The following is an 11928-nucleotide window of genomic DNA, read 5'->3' on the forward strand; positions in this document are numbered from 1 at the left end:
TAAAGACAGACATATAGACCAATGGCCTAGAACATAGAGTCCAGAAATAAACCCCCATCTACCTGGTCACATGATGTTGGTTTGACAGGAGTGTTAAGACCATTGAATGGGGTAAGAATAGTCTCTTCAACAAAGCTTTAGGGAACTCGGAATCCATATGCAAAAGAGTGAAGTTGAACCCTTATCTTATACCATACAGAAAAATTAACTCAAAATGGATCAAAGACCTAAATGTAAGACCTAAAATAAAAGTCTCTTAGAAGAAAACATAAGGTAAAAGCTTCATAACATTGGAGTTGGCAAGAATTTCTTGGATATGACATCAAAAGCATAAGCAACAAAAGAAAAAAAGGACAAATTGAGCTACATTAAAATTAAAACCTTCTGTGCTCCAGAGGACACAGTCAACAGCAAAAAAGAAACCTAGAGAATGGGAAAATATTTGCAAATCATAAAACTGATGAGGAGTTAATATCCGCATTATAGAAAGAACTCCTCAACTTGATAACAACAACAACAACAACAAAACCACCTGATTAGAAAATGACCAAAGAAGTTGAATAGGTGTTTCTGTGAAGACTTCTGTCCAATAAACACATGCAAAGATATTTATGACTAATTGTTAGAGAAGTGCAAGTCAAAACCACCATGGGATACCACCTCATACTTACTGGCTTTTATATATAAAAACAAACAAATCAAATAAAAAAAAAAAACAAAACAGAAAATAACATGCATTGGTGAGGATGTGGAGAAATTAGAACCCTGTGCAGCACTAGTAGGATTATAAAATGGTACAGCTGCTATGGAAAACACTACAGTGGTTCCCAAATAAATTAAAAATGGAATTACTGCATGATGCAGCAATTCTGCTTCTGGTATATATCCAAAAGAATTGAAAGCAGAGTCTTGAAGATAAATGAGTCCACCCGTGTTCTTAGCAGTACTATTCACTACAGCCAAGAGGTAGAAGCAACTGAAGTGTCCATTGACAGATAAGTGGATAAACAAAATGTGGCATACATTTACAATGGAGTATTATTCAACATGAAAAAGTAAGAAAATTTTGGCACCTGCTACAACATGGATAAACCTTGAGGACAGGAATGGTTATTAGAGAGTTGAAGTAATTTTCTAGGTAATTTAGTTAAAAACCACTGCTATTGGAAATGATTCTTTGGACTGAATAATCCATATTCTACATTGATCAAATCCAGTGGATAATTATCTAATTTACTCTTCATTTTAACCCTATAGTTAGATACAGAGTTTAAACTTCTCACATTAAAGAAATGGATTTGAAAATTGTAATTTTTGTTAATTATTCTTATTGAAATAAGCAATTTCCTCACCAAAGTTAGAAGATTTGTCTCTCTCTCTCTCTCTCTCTCTCTCTTTTTTTTTTAAGAGAATGTCTTTTCTCCATTGAATGAGGATTCTTGGCTTCTTTGTCAAACATGAGTTGATAGTATATTCTTTTTTATTTTTATTTTTATTTTAATTCCAGTATAGTTAACATACAGTGTTATATTAGTTTCAGGTGTAAAATATAGTGATTCTTCGATTCCATATATTACTCAGTGTTCATCAAGATAAGTGTACTCTTTAATCTTCTTCACGTATTTTACCCATCCCCCCACCTACCTCCCCTCTGATAACTATCTGTTCTTTATAGTTAAGAGCCTGTCTTTTGGTTTGTCTTTTTTCCTTTGTTAATTTTTTTATTTCTTAAATTTCACATTTGAGTGAAATCCTATGATATTTGTATTTCTCTGACTTATTTTGCCTAGCATTATACTGTCTAGATCCATCCATATTATTGAAAATGGCAAGATTTTATTCTTTTTTATGGATGAACAATATATATAGAGAGAGATCATATATATGTGTATATATACACGTGTGTGCGTGTGTGTATGTATCACATTTTCTTTATCCATTCATCTATCACTGGACACTTGGGCTGCTTCCGTAATTTGGCTATTGTAAATAAAGCTGGTAAACATTTCCTTATATTCCTTCATGGTGAATAAGGATTCTATCATGTGCCAAGGATAAAGATACTTTTCTCAAGAGGGGTATAATTCACTTACTCTATTACCATTGTGTGCATGAAACAGAAGCTTCCCCATAACATTTCCCCCATAATCTTAGCCCCATCTCATCAGTAGCATCCTTTCTACTCAGGATGTAAAGAAGAAAAAATTTAAACTTTCAGGGGTAGTTATTCTCCAGTGCCTTTGGAAAGAGTATTGAAGGTATTGTCTAACATGGTGCTAGCCTTTTGCCTCTGTGTGAAAAGTGAACCTGGATTCATTTGCCCAAATATGGAAGGCACTTGGTCAGAGTCAGGGCATCACAAAAGGAATAAGGTTTCCATTTTCAAGGAACTTACAGTCTAGAGATAAAGAAAGTGCAAAAAAATGACACACACGTTGTCAGATATACGTATTCTTTCATATATATAGTCTCTATATATTTATATAGTTTCCATTAATTAAGATATATATATATATACACACACAAACATTACAAATATAAATTAGTATGTGTATTCACACACATGTACACACCCATTTTCAAGATGGATATTGTATTATTGTCAGCCTTCACAAGTTAGTAATTTCATTTAAAATTTGAACGGTGTTCTTTTTTAAAATCTGATAAGATTTGTCTAAATTTATCTGAAAATGAAAAGAAACATTCAAAAAATTTAAAACTTTTTTCAAAAGCATTGAAATTTAAGTGGAGACATTATTGTATTAGGTGCTTCCGAATTAAATTTGCATCTTATTTTTTCATTTGAGAATCTTCCCAAATTAATGTCAGACACAAAAACACAGGTCCAGGAAGCTCACAAAACACCAAACAGGATAAATGCCAAAGAGCTACATCTACGCAGCTCATATTCAAACTTCAGAAAATCAAAGATAAAGGAAAAATCTTCGAAGAAACACCTGACCTATGCAGGAACAAAGTAAGAATCATATCTGATTTCTACTCAGAAACCCTAGAAGCAAGAGTGGACTAAAAATATTTAGTGTTGGGAGGGAAAAAATTTACCAACTTAGAATTCTGTATCCTGAGAAATTACCTTCCAAAGTGAAGGAGAAATACTTTCTCCTACACCATGTGATAGGAGCTCCTACTCCCCACAGCAGGGGCTGAAGCTTCCTGTGACAGCTTCTCTTCTTTCTTTTTCTAAAAATGTTTTTAAGTTCAATATCATTAGCATATAGTGTATTATTATTTTCAGGAGTGGAATATGGTGATTTATCAGTTGCATATAACACCCAGTGCTCATTACTTCAAGTGTCCTCCTTAATGCCCATCCTCCTATTACCCCATGCCCCCACCCATCTCCCCTCCAGCAACCCTCAGTTTGTTTCCTAGAGTTAAGAGTCTCTTATGGTTTGCCTCCGTCGCTGGCTGTTTTCGTCTTATTTTATTTTTCCTTTCCTTCCCCTATGATCCTCTGTTTTGTTTCTCAGATTCCACATTATGAGTGAAATCATATGGTATTTGTCGTTCTCTGACATTTTTACTTAGCATAATACCCTCTAGTTCCATCCACATTGTTACAAATGGCAAGATTTCATTCTTTTTGATGGCTGAGTGATATTCCATTCTAAATGTATACTACATCTCCTTCATCCATCAGTTGATGGACAGACATTTGGGCTCTTTGCATAGTTTGGCTATTGTTGATAATGATGCTACAAACATTGGGGTGCATGTGCCCCTTCAAATCACTATGTTTGCATCCTTTCAATAAATATCTAGTAGTGCAATTGCTGGGTCCTAGGTTTCTCTTCTGCTTATGTGTTCACTAACTCAAGGATAAAACAAGTGCACCATAATACCTTTCCTGGAAGGAGGAGTAACCCATTGATACCCATTTGTCTAAAGGGCTCAAGGAAAGGAAATGGAATGTTAAATTAAAGCAATATCCAAAGGTTATAGCCACTGAATTTGGTTTGTGGTTAAGAGTTGTGTAGTACACACACAAAATCTCTTTGACATGATGACTTTTGTCACGTTGTGATGGAAAGCCCTTATACAGAACCAGGAAATTGTTTGGGGGATGGAATACAACTGCCCTAAGCTGGGCCATGCTTTCTTTCTATTTCCTGTTTACTGTTCTGTCCCTTTTCCATAATCTTAACTGATCTCCTTCCTCCACCTTCTTTAAGTATACAGTGGATAGCACTGTTAGCCTTCCTACTTTCAGCCAAAATCTTAAATCAGCCTTGCACAGTTCAGTGTGAACAATCAGACAAGGTGTTCGTTCATTCGCAGCAAAAACTGACTGAGTGCCTCTCCAGTGCTTATATTGAAGCGTAGGACTCCATGCGTTGTTTCCACTTTGCAGGTGGAAATCTTGGGGAAGGGGCAGAAGTCTTTCCATGGGCCCTTGAAATCACAGCTCAGCCTGGCCTGGCCTTGGCAATCAATGCTGAGGTGTCCCTAAGGCAATGAATGGTCTCTCTTTATCAGAACAAATTTCCCTTAAGAAGTTCCGTTTCTGAAAAGGGCAAGTGTTGTGGCTCTCCAGTGCTGTTTGCTCTTTGTAGGACTGAATCACTCACAACAGAATTTCCATGACAAACAGGTCAAAAACCTGACTTTAGGTTTACACTGGGGGAAAGACAATATCTCAGAGCACCTTATTTCTGTATCTAAAGAACTGCAAGGTGAAAGTCAGCAGTCTCAAGGCTGTCTCTCTAATCCCTTCAGGCAAAGGGAAACGACTGCATTCCCCAGTGACCCTCACACCTGTATTTATAGTCATGGAAGCTGGGCTTGGGCCCCAGAAGTTTGTCCGAGTTTGCCGTGGTGGTGGTGTTTTATTTCTGTTTTTTTACTTTGCTAGTAGATCATCTTCTTTAAAAGAGAAAAGTAGGGGCACCTGGATGGCTCAGTCGTTAAGCGTCTGCCTTTGGCTCAGGGCGTGATCCCGGCGTTCTGGGATCGAGCCCCACATCAGGCTCTTCCGCGGGGAGCCTGCTTCTTCCTCTCCCACTCCCCGTGCTGTGCTCCCTCTCTCGCTGGCTGTCTCTCTCTCTGTCGAATGAATAAATAAATCTTTAAAAAGAATAAAATAAAATAAAAGAGAAAAGTAATCTGTAAGGAAAGGATGGGATACATAATCGTGAGGCTCTAATGAGGATAATGGCGACGAGGATGGTGCTGAGGACAGCTAACTGTGCCTTGCATTCACGGTGTAGCAGGGGTTTGTTCTCTGTGCTCCACACATTACAATCAGAATGGTTCTCTTAACACACTTAGGAGGTAGATGATACCAGCATCTCTAACTCAGTAATGAGGAAACTGAGGTAGATAAGTTCATAATACTGAACCCACGGTACGTAGCTAGATGTTATACATATAAAAATTAGTTTCTCACCCACTTCACATACCAAAATCAATTCCAAGTAATTTAAGCAGTTAAATGCACAATATGAAAGGCTTGCATACAGGTAGAAGAAATCACAAACATATCCAAAGACCTATTTTTAACTTTTAAGGGTCTAAAAGCATATACAATTAGGAAGCAGAATATTTTTTGAAAGCCAAAAATATTCTTAATGATTAATGCCCTCAATATGCAAAGTGCTTATACTTCAATAAGAAAAACAGCAATACCCTCAAAGATAAATGGTCAAAGAATAGGAACAGACAGTTCACAAAAGAAAAAATAAGTGGTACTAGTACTAAATGAAAAAGAATAATAACATTATTATTTAGTTATTACTCTGGGTCAAGAACTGTGCTCAATACTTTCATTATCTTATTAAATATTTAAAAACTATGTATGATGCACACCCAAGATCTCAAAGCCAGGAAGTAGCGAGACTGGGAATCCAAGTCTGACCAACTCCAAACTCGTTATTTAGCCCTAAAACTGTACTTCCTTCAGTGGCGCGCTGGCACCAGCTCATGCCCACCCGTGGGAGTCCGCTGATACGCCTCTTCCAGCGGCCTGTTTAGTCAGGTCATGTTGGTAGCTTGATGGGAACATTTACACCACAGCTACAAATATGCTACAAATGCAACCCCCGCCCCCATAAAACTCCTCGTTAAATATTTCCCAGCACATGACTTACTGTCTCCCTAAAACACCGTGAACATAGGAACTTTATGAATCATTTTCCAGGACCTGAACATAGGAACTTTATCAAACCACAAGTCATACTGCTGAACTGTTTCCAGATGTCAACCTTATTACTCAAATTGTGAACTAAAATAAGAGTTAGAATACCATGTTTGTCTACAAATTAGCAAATATTAAAAGGGAACAATGGTAAATCAAATTGAGACGCCAAAGGCATGTACGTTAGTTCACCCTGTCTGGAAAACCATCTGGTACTATGTATCAAGATTCTTTAAGAAGTTCATCTATCTCAATGTCATAATCCCACTCCTGGAAACCTGGAGGAAATGCGCAGTCCCATATACAAGGACCTGTATGTAAGATGGTTCATTTCACCATTGCTTAGAGTAAAAACTTGAACACTACTTAAAAAGCCAATAGTAGGACAACAGTTCAGCACCATATGCAACAAAAATGTGATGAAATGTAATAGTTATTAAAAAATGATTTTGAAGTTCAAAAACATTGCACAACTATCTAGAAAATGATACACATACTACTCAAGATACATGTTTCTCTCTGTATACAATATATACATTATTCACATACACAGGTCTTTTTTATATACTTCAGTGAAGTTTTCCATGTTTCTTTATAGAAGTCCTGCATGTTTTGATACATGTCTGTGTCTGTATATATAATGTATGTACATATAGTGCATATATTAAATCTAATGTACATGATGTTGAGATATTTTTGCATATATATACTGAGATATATTTTTAAAACAATAAACAAATGGAAATATATATCATGCTTACAGAATTGAAGACTGAATACTTTAAAAATATTAATTCTTCACAAGTCAATGTATAAGTTTAATGAAATATAAAAAGAAATCTAAAATACAATTCTAGTAGAATTTTGTACTTGATTAAATCTACAGTTCATCTGTAAAATTATGTGAGATGATAAATAATTTTCTTACTTAAGAGTTTTATTTTCTAGATTTTATGTAATGAGCATATATCACTTCTACATCTGAAAAATAATAATATGATAATATAAACGCTTAATGCATATTAATAAGTACATAATGAAGTTTTTCGAATAGGTGTAGTCTTTCTTATATGTGTATCTTGAGATGAGGAACATATAAGAAGAATAAACAAGTGCCACAGATCTCAAAAGGAGAGATCTTTTCTATCAGGGACCTGGGGAGTTAGGAAAGTCACTAATACCCGTATCTGAGGTGACCATTTGAGCAACACTCTATACTCAGGACTTTAATCTGTTCACTTGAAGTTGAGAAGGTGAGCCTTCTGCCCTCTAGGGGTCCCTTATTATCATTCATTATTTGAAGTTGCTGGAAACACCCCAAATTTATTGAGGCTTAGCAGCTCCCACTCTTCCAGAATTTTTTTTTTTTTTTAGCTGTCTAGCTTTGCACTTTCTTAGAGAAAGTGCTGCTTTTAGCTTTGAGAGGGTTAAAAATAAGATACCTAATAATAAATCATGAAAGTAGTTCAAAATCATGAGAGCAGTGACAGTGGCCTTAGGATTCTTGTCTAGATTAGTTTATTTTCCCCTAGAATAAACAAAACCAAATGCAAGTTTTGCAACAGAGGCAACCTTGTGTACAGGAAATAGCATGGAATTTGAAGTCCAAAGACCTGGTTTGAGTCACATCTCCCCCTCTGCCTAATGGAATGATGTGAAGTAAGCCAGTAAACTGTACCTTTTTTTTTTTCAACCTCATTCACTCATTCGTTCGGTCAACCAGCGTATATCGTTGCCCTCCATTGTATCATGCGCTGTCTTAGCACTAGAGATCAGTAGAGGGAAAAGGGATGCCCATATGGATCGTACATTTTAGTTGCAGACGCAGACAACACCGTCACAATCACCAAATGAGGATTCACAGAACTATAAGATAGTTAAAACTGCTTGCAGAAAATTTAGGATAGGGTGATAGAACATGTAAGGATGGAAGGGAGTGGATGGGAAGAATTGTCTGATGAGATTGTCAGGGAAGCCTTTCTAAGGTTGTGATATTCAAGCAACAACTGAAGCCAGGGAGTTAGCCCTGAAAGGACTGCAGAAGTGCCTTGAGGTAGAAGCACAATTGCAAAGGCCCATGGCGGAGGAGAGAACGTCAAGACGGCTGGTGTAGCTGGAGTGGGTAAGCAAAGGGAAAAGGCGGTAGGAGGGCAGGTCAAAGTGACCTGACCACCAAAGCGGTCATGAAGTTGAACCAGTGTGTAAGGACGGCCACAGGGAACCCAGTGACCTGTACTACAAATCTTAGGGGATATCAAGGAAATGGAGTCCTGCTGTCTTTGTCATTGTCTGTACTATCTGCTTTGACCAAGGAGTAGAAGTTCTTTGGACAGAAGGAAATTTGGCAGCTGAGATTTTCCTTTAGAGGTCTTGCCAGCACCAGTCCATTGGGCATCAGTAGAGGCTACAGTGTATTTAATACAAGGTGTTCATTTTCTTTACAGAACCCATCTGGGTCAGCAGCTAGCCAGGACCAACAGCTGATCCCTTCATGCAGTAGGCATTGGGCACACAAGTGTGCGTGTAGCCATTCAGACTTGGGATGCCATGTACAGGAACACATATCTGATAGCATTAGACTTTGCTAGGAAAGCTTTCATAATGCATGAAATGGTATAGAGAAAATGTCTGTTAGGACAGCTTCATTTCTAAATATATGTGGTTATATATGGGCAACACTTATCATTTAACCTTTATCATGCCCTTTCTATCTGGGCTCACCTGCATGTCTCGTAGCCAATGTAATCGCTCATCTGTTTAACTTCTGGAGAGGTATGATCACTAGAGAATGATGTGGGAAACCAGTTTCAATTATAATCACCCTTTCCCACAGTCTAAAAGGGAGTAAGATTCACTTGATTTAACGTTTGACAGCATAATTCAGGGTTGTCAAACTTGCCTCTCTTCCCAGACTATCACCTCCCTTCTACTCCCCTGCTATTAGTCTTGACCTCGTTGCTCTTTCTCTTGTCACTGCTACTCTGCCTACCTCTTCATGCTGTCTCAGCTCACACTGTACTTTCCTGGGGCCAATTCTCTGCCCAGAAGTGTGGGAAGAGGAGGGAGAGGCTGCTGTGCCCAGTCCGCAGGGTACAGTTGTCTAGATGTGGAAATACCTGCCTGTCCACAGGATCTCCAGGCACCGTGGTCTAAGAGCACAGAATCTTTCCTAAGCCTTGAGCTCAGAGAGTGCATGTGAAGTCTACACAAGTTCAAGTGGACTTGAAAGCTTTTCAGATATGCTTTCCTGTTGTTAATCTGCACATTCATCTGCACATCTGGCTTGGAAAATCTCAAGCCACGAGATCAGCTCTGTTTAGGGTGACTGGTTTGGCACTGCAATAAAGCCAAGTACAAGCATGGAAGAAGAGGCTCTGAGAGGCAACTTCCCTTTCTACTGGCTGCTCTCTGGACAGTTCTTCCTTATGGTGATATGTTGATTTTCAGTCATGTAGTTAACGTTCAAAGTGGTACCTCACTAAAGTGGGAGATGAAATGTTAGTCATAATCCCTAGACGTGTCAAACACACACTCTGCCTACTAAGTGTAAGTGAATGTAAAAGAAAGCCAGCGTCACCATTAGCCACTCATCCAGGCAAAGCCTTTTGTGCTGAGCCAGCAATTAAGACTGACAATTCATCTTCCAGGTCCCACTGATCTTCCCAGAAAGGAAATGGACAGCTATCATACTCTGGGCCACTAGGCATTAGTTGCCAACTGGGAAAGTCATCAGAAAACTTCTTAAAATGGTCACTGGGTAAGTCATTTGGATATTGCTTTCGGCTATATCTGTTCTTCATACTGAGAGTCAATGTGTTGGTTTCCCGAGAGCTGGCCCTTCAATCTACCATATCTTGTTTTAATCGTGAACATAATCAGATTTGTTTGGACTTTGGAAAATTACACTCCTTGAACCCAAAATGTTTTTTATACAGGTAGAACCTGATAAAACAATTTTTAGGGGTAGAATTAAAGGCCCAGAGCTGGACAGTATTATAATAAGGCTGTATGCTTCCTGGGGGACATTAGAAGTGTAAGAGCCCAGCTTACAGACTGCCAATGTGGACCTCCCCATGTGTTCACTGATTGTGTAAGTCCTTCCTCAGGGATTTTTTTTTTTTATATATATATATCAACAGCTTGTGGCTTCTTTCTTCTCTCACTCTTATTCTGCCACCTTGTTACTGTTTTCCTTCAATTTCAGTCCCCCACCCTATTGGGAGGCCACCAGGAGTCCAAGCTCTGACTTTATAGGAGTAGAGGACTCCAACCCCAATCCCTTCAGCCACTTCCCCTTGTTCCATTCATTCCAACAAATATTTACCAAAAGCCAGCTGATATTAGCAGTGGCACTAACAAAGGTAAGTAAGTTTGCCCCTGCTTTAGTGGGTCTTAGAGTCTAGAAGGAGAGACAGACACTTAGCAGGTAATTTTAATAATTTTAGTACAGCATGTTAGGTGCTGCAGTAGAAATCTGCCCCTTGTGATATGGGAGCACAGGGAATAGAGTGCCCGTAGCTCAGCCTGGAAGTTCAGGGAAGACCTCCTGAGAGATTATGACTAAATCAGGTCTTGAGGGATAAGCAATATTAAAAGAAGTGGGAAAGGTACCTGATAGAGGGATGAGTATAAGCCATGGCAGAAAGTCATCATATAGCATAAGGACTGCAGGGAATCATAAACAGTTGATATTAAATCAAGAAGCAACAAGTAATGAAGGTGGAGAGGTTCATGGGTAGGTGTCAGGCACTAAGGGCCTTGCAGACCAGGCAGAAGAACCTGAATTCTGCAGGTGATGCGTAGTCCTTGAGTGTATTGAAGTGGTGAATGATGTGGTCCGATTTAAATGTTAGACAGTTTTTGAAATGCCTTGAGATATGGCTTCCAAGGGGGTAATACCAAGGACTGGGAGATGAGTTATGGGGTCCAGTATAGAGATGATAAGTGGGCATGGAGACAGAGGATAAAATTGAGAAATTGTGGACACGGTGATTGATTAATTGTTTGGGTGTTGGGGAGGTAAGAATGAAGGAAAAGTTGAAAGCAACTCAGGTTTCTACATGCCGGTAGGGTAGATAATGGAGCTATCAATTGGATTAGGTACTATAAAGGAATGAGTGTGTTTGGAGGTACATTTGCCATGTCAGAGGCAACGGAGTGCAAAGCACCCAAGGTACCAGTTCATGGAGACTATATCTAATAGTGATTTGCAAGGCTGGTGTTAGAGATTTCAAGGGTAGGATTTTTAAGGGATGGAAGCAGCTCATCCTAGAAGTTTGCTAGCTTTCTAAAAAGAAAAAACAAAGTGTGAAAATATGCAGAGACAAATCTCTGATTTGGAAATGTTGTGAGTGCTGTTCTCTCCATGACTCCCCACTCTCCCACGTCTACCCCTTGACATCCTTTAGTCACCATGTCATTAGAGATGTGTTTCCTGTAAGTCTTAAGTTCCACTGACAGTACTATGATAATTTATTCTTAAAACACCCCTCTCCCAGGGTGCCGGGTGGCTCAGTCAGTTTAAGTAGTCGGCATTTGGTTTTGGCTCAGGTCGTGATCTCAGGGTCATGAGATCCAGCCCTGTGTCAGGTTCCACACTCAGCAGGGCATCTGCTTGAGGTCTCTCTCTCCCTCTAAAATATATAAAGAAATCTTTAAGAAAAAAGAAAACACCCCTCTCCCACTTCAAATTTTTCCCATATGGTGTCATGGAAAACTGGTCAGAATGCAATTTCCTTTCGACCTTGTTGTACTTTCCATTATTTTAAATCTTT

At 38.7% G+C, this 11928-nt stretch overlaps 1 long non-coding RNA gene across 1 annotated transcript in view; it reads left to right on the top strand.

Annotated features, from left to right (window-relative positions):
- LOC123001044 (uncharacterized) overlaps window positions 1–10215 on the top strand; it is a 420245-nt gene extending 410030 nt beyond the window's left edge. The window contains exon 6 of the long non-coding RNA XR_006409555.3: window positions 9802–10215. This is a non-coding gene — a long non-coding RNA (uncharacterized LOC123001044). The remainder of the gene's footprint in view (window positions 1–9801) is intronic.
- The last annotated feature ends 1713 nt before the right edge of the window (window positions 10216–11928 follow it).

Source organism: Ursus arctos, unplaced genomic scaffold (genome assembly GCF_023065955.2).
Source record: "Ursus arctos isolate Adak ecotype North America unplaced genomic scaffold, UrsArc2.0 scaffold_5, whole genome shotgun sequence".
Classification (NCBI taxonomy): Eukaryota; Metazoa; Chordata; class Mammalia; order Carnivora; family Ursidae; genus Ursus; species Ursus arctos.